We start from the raw sequence: 8648 nt of genomic DNA, 5'->3' as shown, positions 1-8648 counted from the left end.
AGCGCCGCCGCACTTTCCAAGCGGCGCACTATCCAGTGCGCCACCGGGCCGGCCCCAAACAAATGATTTTTAAAATACTAAGTAGTTCATACGCACCTCATAAGTATATATATATTTATCTACTGCATTCCTAAAAAGCCTTTATATACTCCAATGTTCTTGCATTTATAATGTTTTTATTAACTGAAGGGGGAAAGTCCAAAAGTTTCCATCAAATACACCTGGAGAAAAATACATCATTTTGTGAAAATATTGTGTGGCTCTTTCTTCTTTGTAGCTCTTCCAAATCCCACAAACAGAGAAAGGATTATCATTATTATCTAAGTGTGTGTGGGCTTGAAAGCTCTAAATATTTCTAAAGGATCGGGGTTTTTTGATACCTTTTTTTTTTTTTTCCTCCCAATACTGGGAGCTTCTGGTGCAAGTTGATCAGAGTATTGCTCCACAAACCAAGCCCTCCTAGGACTTTTGTAACTGATTGTATTTTGAATCAGACTCAGAATAGGGTCTGCCTGTGGTCCCTGTGTGGCAATTGGCCTATTTGCAGAAAAGCTTTTCTCTGTCCGCAATTATGCCAATTTCTCCATATGACTATTTTTATGCATAGAATTGGGGCAGTCCAAACAAGACATTCTGCTTGAATCAAAGAGTGCATATAAGAGAGAGATGTTGGTTGTGCCTGGCTAGAGTGATAAAATTATTTACAAAGCCAAGGATCCAGGCAGGAGATAAATTTGTTGATGTGACAACTTTCAGGGAAACCAGAGATGTGATATCAGAAAGATGTATATTCAAAAGGAGACCTAAAGGAATATTCTTGTCTCTTGAAAGAATGGGGAATCTGACAGACGGGAGTTGTGACATCTGGGAGAGGACAATAAAGATTAAAACTTAGAATCACTTGGAGAGAAAAGTCTGAGTTGCCTTTCATATATGTGACAAGGTTGGCTGTACTTCTAAGAAAGTAGAATCTTGTGGACATTAACTTATAGCTTTTATAAAAAATAAAATAGCCCTCTTTTTGCTATCCAGGCCGTGGGATTGCCTAGCAGCTTGGCTTAAAGTAAATAACCCACTTTTGAGGGGCAATGTTAATACCGTTTTTGTCAGCTTAACTTGGAGTAAGTGCATTTTCCTGTGGGCTCACTGTTTTGGGGTCATGACTGGATCCGATGGGAGACCCAGGGGTTTTTATTTCTGAGCTCGGGGACTGCAAAGTTCTTACGAAAGTAGAGGACTCTATTTTAAGGAGCCTCTCATGCTGTTGCTTTACTCTTTGTGTAGAATGATACAACCCACCTCTTGGTGTCTTTGGTGAGCAGTCTCCACAGACCGACGTTTGGCCACTGTAACATTTATGAAAATAAAATTTCAGAGAAGTTAGTTATCTATTTGGTTTATACCACCAACTTGCCTAGAAAACCCTGCCCTACTTCGGTTCCCGTCTGTCTACTCTTTTCCTAGCTGCTCCCAAGTTTTGGATTTAATTATAATTCAGACTTTCTATGACATTTTATAAATTGTGAGTTGTTGGAAGCCTGTTCTATTATACTTCTCTGGCCCATGACCCTCCTCCAAGAATTTCTCCATTTCCTTTGAAGATATCCAGAGAGAAGTCCCATGGAATATGGATGTGGACATCTGTTGCTTAACGTAGGAAAGGAAAATACAGAGTTTTTGGAGATTTATTTCTGTCCATATTTGAATAATGCAAAGAGATAGATATAGATATAGATATAGATATAGATATAGATATAGATAGATATAGATAGAGATAGAGATAGAGATAGATATAGATATAGATATAAATATATAGATATCTCCTCACCAGCATTCTATAGCTCATTTAAAAGGGAGCTGAGGGCTGGTGACCTACATATATTTTGTAAATTTATCTGATTCTCTGTCCAGTTTATTGTTGTTTTTTTTTTCCAGTAACGTTGGCTCCCTATCCATTTTATCAATCGTACTATTTTCAACTTTGTTTATCTGCCTGCGCTCTGAAGAAAGCCACACATCTCTCTCTTGGCCTTTCCTGAAATCAGCTTTCGCATCTCACCTGAAAAAACTGCAGTGTAGGCAACACAGAAGTCATCATCTGGCATGGGGGATGGGCTCTCTCCCCTGGGTCCAAACACCAGGCTTCATGTGGAGAGACTCTAGGGTACACTGCTTTGGGGAGGTGTCTATCCCTAAAGAAAGAGAGGAACAATGATTCCAGAGCTCAATCCCGAAGGCTGAATTCTGGAGCAGAAAGGAGACTGCTGACGGAGGTGCAGCCTGAGCTAGCTGAAACTCCAACTGTAGCAGGAGCATTTGACAGAGCAGAGGAAAAAAAGCACTAGAAAAACCACACCCAACACTTCAATGTATTTTATCATCTATTTTTTAAAAGCATATTTAAAATTCCTAACTCAAAAGATTTGCTAACGACAATATTTTATCATGTTTTTAAAGGGGAGATTAAAAGGGTTACTTTAAAAAAAAAGAAAAGAAACAAACCCAGAGGTGTTTATGAAAGTAACTGTTCTGCTACACTGATTTTTTTTTCTTTTTTAAAAACCTTAAATGTTAAAGAGGCTGTTTGTGAAGCCTCTTTGCTGATCATTTCCTAGGCTGAAAGAGAATCAGGGTTTACTTCATTGCCGTGGGCGGCTGAATCACTATAAAAATCTTCAGTCCTTTTGATGTTTGCTTTCTACAGAAGTTCTGAGAGACCTGGGAAAGAAGAAAGAGAACGTAAGAGGGATTTGCAAACAGCATTAGAGAAGCCACTTTTTCTTAATCTTATTTACTTAAGTCATGTGTCTGAGGGAGAGGACTGTGGTTTCTTTTGTTGTCTCGGTGCGGTCCACCCAGGACCACTGCTTGAGAAGACGAACCAATTCCATCATAGCAATACAGATGTCTATCTCCAGAAAAATAAGGACCAATTAAAATCAGTTCTCACAACAAGAAGCAGAAGTTAAAAATAGACTGAAATATTGTGATTCGATAGCACAGTGGTTTATTTTATTAGCGTGATTTTTTAAAGTTTCATACTAAAGCAATGCTTCTTTCTGTATTTGTGATTCTGAAAACACATTTATTGAAATTTTGGGCATCAAAAATTAAGTACCTTATGAGGATTCTACAGAAAAATAAACACCTGCAATAAAACTAACACCCCATGCTTCTCATTTTCTTAGTGTTAAAAGCATTTCTTTTTCTTTTACAAAACAAAATGGGATTAAAAAAAGCTTCTAATGTTGTGAGGTAAACCCTCAACATGAGTTTCCTTCTTACACAACTAATAAAGTGATTATATAGCATCTTAAAGATTTTTTAAATGAAATACTTGTTAATTGTGAAGTTTAATTTTATCTACCATAAGCCATTTGTGAGTTCAAAAGTCGCTGTGCAGATTGCCCAATTAGTGTCAAGTGACAGAAATCTTTCTAGTGATGGCAAGTGACAGGCTCCTGAACGTATTCAAAATCCAGATGTAGGCTCTGTCTTTGTCTACTTGATGGTTGTTTCCAATTGCTCTGGGTTTTGGTTTGTTTTGCAGAATTATGATTGTTACACATTCGCATACATGCCATTTCATATAAATATGTTGAATAAATGAATGTATGGAGGCAATTAGGCAAATAAATGCTGATCTGCCTGGATAGGCTTTTAAATTTCAGGTCATAATAAATAATTTCTGAAGTGTCACTCATGCCTGTGCTGCCCTTCCAAAATCATAACCCTAGCAAGTCTGTGTTATGGATGTCATGTCTGAGCCTAGCTTTTAGTATTCATGGTTCTTGATTGTCCAGAGAAACTGGACCCCAGATTTGTTCTTCTGTGCTTCAAAATCTCAAACGATTAAATATCTTACAAAGTAATATGCACTGACTAATTAGATAGGCTTAATGGGAGAGTGTATTTTAATTTATTCTTAAATTTTTATTTTGTCAATCCCCGTGTCCTGTAATTTACCTACAGCTTAGGACATTCAGTGGAATGCTTTCCATCACTGTTTAATTTCATTCATCATTCAGTCTGTCTTTCTTTCATTTATTGGTGCATATCTTCTATGTTTTAGGCACTTCTATGTTTTAGTTGTTGGGGGTACAAAGGAAATTAAGTCATAGCCACTGTACTTAGGAAATGCACAGTCTAGTAGAGAAGCAAGACATGCAAACAAATAACTATGATACAAACCAGTAAGTGTATATGTGTCTATGCCCATTAGTTTGCTTGAATATTCCCACTTGTGCGTGGAAAGACAGGTAATATTTCCCAAACCAGGTTCTATTGAAAAAGGTTTCTTTTTTTTTTTTTGTCCTTTTTTGAGACCGGCCGCACCGCGCTCAGCCAGTGAGCGCTGTGAGTGCACCGGCCATCCCTATATAGGATCCGAACCCGCGGCGGGAGCGCTGCCGTGCTCCCAGCGCCGCACTCTCCCGAGTGCGCCACGGGCTCAGCTGGAAAAAGGTTTCTGATATCAGATAACTTTGGGCAGTAAGTACACTAGGTCCTTTTTTTTTTTTGGAAATCCACAATGCACGTCACCATATTATTATAAATATTCTTAGATGTCTTGATGTAAACAAACCTACTTCACTTTGTTTATCTTAGTTTTTTACAAACATAAGCACATTTTTCATGTCACACGTGTTAACATTTTGTGGGATATTAAAATTCCATGGGTCATCGATTTGGGAAATGAACTGATTACCATTTGGATCAATGAGGTACATACCCTCCTATTAGAGGATAAAAAGATACAGATTCCCTTGTACATAGAAGATATGTTTATCAGTCAAGACTCTTCAGACGCAACTGACAAAACCTAACTGAAACTAACTTAGGCAGAGCAGGGAATGGTAAGCCTGGGAATCTAGGAGTGGGTATGGCCTCGGGGACTCAAATGCTATCTTCAGGCTTGTCTCGCTGTCTTTCTACTTCTTTACTCAGTACTNATTTTGTCAATCCCCGTGTCCTGTAATTTACCTACAGCTTAGGACATTCAGTGGAATGCTTCCCATCACTGTTTAATTTCATTCATCATTCATTCTGTCTTTCTTTTATTTATTGGTGCATATCTTCTATGTTTTAGGCACTTCTATGTTTTAGGCACTTCTATGTTTTAGTTGTTGGGGGTACAAAGGAAATTAAGTCATAGCCACTGTACTTAGGAAATGCACAGTCTAGTAGAGAAGCAAGACATGCAAACAAATAACTATGATACAAACCAGTAAGCGTATATGTGTCTATGCCCATTAGTTTGCTTGAATATTCCCACTTGTGCATGGAAAGACAGGTAATATTTCCCAAACCAGGTTCTGTTGAAAAACGTTTCTTTTTTTTTTTTTTTTTTGTCCTTTTTTTGAGACCGGCTGCACCGCACTCAGCCAGTGAGCGCTGTGAGTGCACCGGTCATCCCTATATAGGATCCAAACCTGCGGCGGGAGCGCTGCCGTGCTCCCAGCGCCGCACTCTCCTGAGTGCGCCACGGGCTCGGCTGGAAAAAGGTTTCTGATATCAGATAACTTTGGGCAGTAAGTACACTAGGTCCTTTTTTTTTTTTTTTTGAAATCCACAATGCACGTCACCATATTATTATAAATATTCTTAGATGTCTTGATGTAAACAAACCTACTTCACTTTGTTTATCTTAGTTTTTTACACACATGAGCACATTTTTCATGTCACACGTGTTAACATTTTGTGGGATATTAACATTCCATGGGTCATCGATTTGGGAAATGAACTGATTACCATTTGGATCAATAAGGTACATACCCTCCTATTAGAGGATAAAAAAATACAGATTCCCTTGTACATAGAAGATATGTTTATCAGTCAAGACTCTTCAGAAGCAACTGACAAAACCTAACTGAAACTAACTTAGGCAGAGCAGGGAATGGGAAGCCTGGGAATCTAGGAGTGGGTATGGCCTTGGGGACTCAAATGCTATCTTCAGGCTTGTCTCGCTGTCTTTCTACTTCTTTACTCAGTACTGTGCTTCGCTATGGACTTCCTCTATGTGTCTGGGCTGGAGACAGGGGAGGCAGGGAGAAGAGGAGGCACGGCCATAAGCAGCTCCAGGCTTAATCATGTCATTCTAGCTTAGTGACCTCAGAGAGAGGAGAAAGCTTTTCTTCTTCAGAATCCAAATGTACATTTCAGGGAAAGATTCTAATTGGCTCAGCTGAAGCCTTATGTGAATTCAGGGCCAATCATTGTGGTCATATTTGTAATGTACTATTATTAACCATCTCTAGTTGCACTTAAACCCCTAATATCAGGAAAGAGGGGGAGCTCTCTGAATAAAGCTATCATCAGACCTACATAGGGTGAGAAGAGGCAGTTCTGCCGATGAAGGGGGTTGGTATTACTAGGTTGATGCTAGAGAGATTAAAAAACAACTGATGTCTACCACAGTGTGGTTTAATTATTTAAGTATAGATTTGGCCATAATAGGCAGTTGGCTCTGGTATCCAATTACTGCTACAAAAAGGTGATTAAAAAATCAGCTATTCTAATATTAAAGTCATTATTTTTAGAGGAACCCCCCCAATGTATAAAGTTTATAGCTGATAATCCCAAATGTAGAGTCACCTCAGCAGTTGCTTCAGCATATAAAATATTTCTTTGGCACAGGAAGTTGTATTGTTCAAAGCTATACATTCTATGAGTATCTTCCTTAGGTTTTTCAGTAGCTGAAGTGACTAACTCTACTATAAATATTTCATGCTAAAATTGTTGCAGCCATGTTATAAGGTATTTAAACATCAGGAACTTAACTGTGTGACTTTGGATTACAGTGAACCCCAAATAATTGACTAGGCAGAATCTTGGCCCTGTCCATGGTACCCACGAAACTATAGTGGTTCACGTCTAAGAGGATGTAAGGAGCCTTCCAACCTTCCATAGACTTGTCATTCGGTTCGTTCCTAAGTTTTCACAAGGAGAATATCAACTCTATACCCAAAACAAATGCCCATTAAATCAGCAGCTCTGCATTTAACCATCAATGTAATATAGTTACATTTGAGGGATTTGTCTGAGGGTGATCTTGAACTTACACGAATTAAAAATAAAAGATCAAAGGTTCTGGGCTTTGAGGGAGGTGGAGGCTGCAGATATTTGTTCATTAATTGTAGCTGGAGTCAGATTTCCTAAAAGAAGTTTTTAAATTGAGTAAGTAAGAGGGTTCATTTTGGGACTTGGGGTAGGTACACGAGGAGGATCCAATAAAAGATGAGGGAAAGCAATCAGAGAGATAGGAGGCACATTTCAAGAAGGAGGTAGTTGCTAGGACCAGGCATTGCAGACAGGTCAAATTGCACAAACTCTGAAAGAAGGCTCTGAGTTTGCAATTCGGAGTCATTGGTGACATTGGTGAGAGCGGTTTCCATAGAATGGAGTGGGCACATGCCAAACTGACCAGGCATTGCAGACAGGTCAAATTGCACAAACTCTGAAAGAAGGCTCTGAGTTTGCAATTCAGAGTCATTGGTGACATTGGTGAGAGCGGTTTCCATAGAATGGAGTGGGCACATGCCAAACTGAAGTGGGGCTTGGACTAAATGAGAAGTGAATAACTAGGGACAGAAAGTATGGCTTCTTCAATTAAGAAGTTTTGCAGTGAAAGGAATGAGAGAAAGAAGATGGTATCCGAAAAGGGAATCAGAGTTGAGAGATACGTTTTCCTCCCCATATGAAAAAGTTTGTATGTAGAGGAAAAAGAACCATGGGGGAGGGGGAAGTGGTTAGAGAGAGACTAAAGAAATAGGGAAGGAAGAGGTTCATTTCTGAAGCAGGATCCTAGAGACAACTGTGTTTATGGGATTAAGAGCCCAGGCTTAAGGAGCAAAGGATGAATGTAGATGAGTATTGGCAAGGGTGGAAGTGGGCAAAGCGTGTTGAGGAAGTGAATGTTTAGTGGCCTTTTCAATGAAGCAGGAGGTGAGGTTCTCCGTTAAGAGGGAGAATTAAACATGATGTAGAAACTCACATAGAATGTGAATCAGCTGGGGCAAATAAAATCATTCTGGAGCAGTGTTTTAGGTCCAGTGAAGGTTCGACTTCATCATCGATGAAGAATTAGGGCTGGGAATTGGCAAGGTAGATGTAGAATGAAAAGAAGGCAAGATAATTAAAGGATACTGGTGATTACATCTTTGAAGAGATAGACCCAGGGATGCAAAGCTGGGGAGAGAATGAAGCAAAGCCTTGCTGTTTCTCATAACCTAGGAGAAAAGGCAGAGGTAAAAAGACAGTAAACTACAGGAGGGGAGGTCTAGCCCAGTACCTGGCACATGATACACAGTTAATAAATGTATTAGTCTGTTTCTGTTGCTTATAACAAAATACCTGGAACTGGGTACTTTACAAGAAAATGAAATTTATTGCTTACTGTTTCAGAGGCTGGGAAGTCCAAAGTCCAGGGAACACATCTGGTGAAGACATTGGTGGTGGCATCAGTGACCCAGGGGTCTCACATGGCAGAAAATAGTAGAGCAGAGAGAGTGATAATTCCTCATGCACTCTCCTTTTAAAGCCCTCAGAACCATGCCCATGATCACCATTTTTAATCAATTCACTAGCATGGTCCTCAGAATCTAATCACCTTTTCAAGGCCCCACCTTCCAGTTATCATAATAGGATTT

The sequence above is a fragment of the Galeopterus variegatus genome, unplaced genomic scaffold, assembly GCF_000696425.1.
Source record: "Galeopterus variegatus unplaced genomic scaffold, G_variegatus-3.0.2 Scaffold9050, whole genome shotgun sequence".
NCBI classification, from domain to species: Eukaryota; Metazoa; Chordata; class Mammalia; order Dermoptera; family Cynocephalidae; genus Galeopterus; species Galeopterus variegatus.
The sequence above is the reverse complement of the archived record's forward strand: the minus strand, read 5'-3'. Positions refer to the sequence as shown.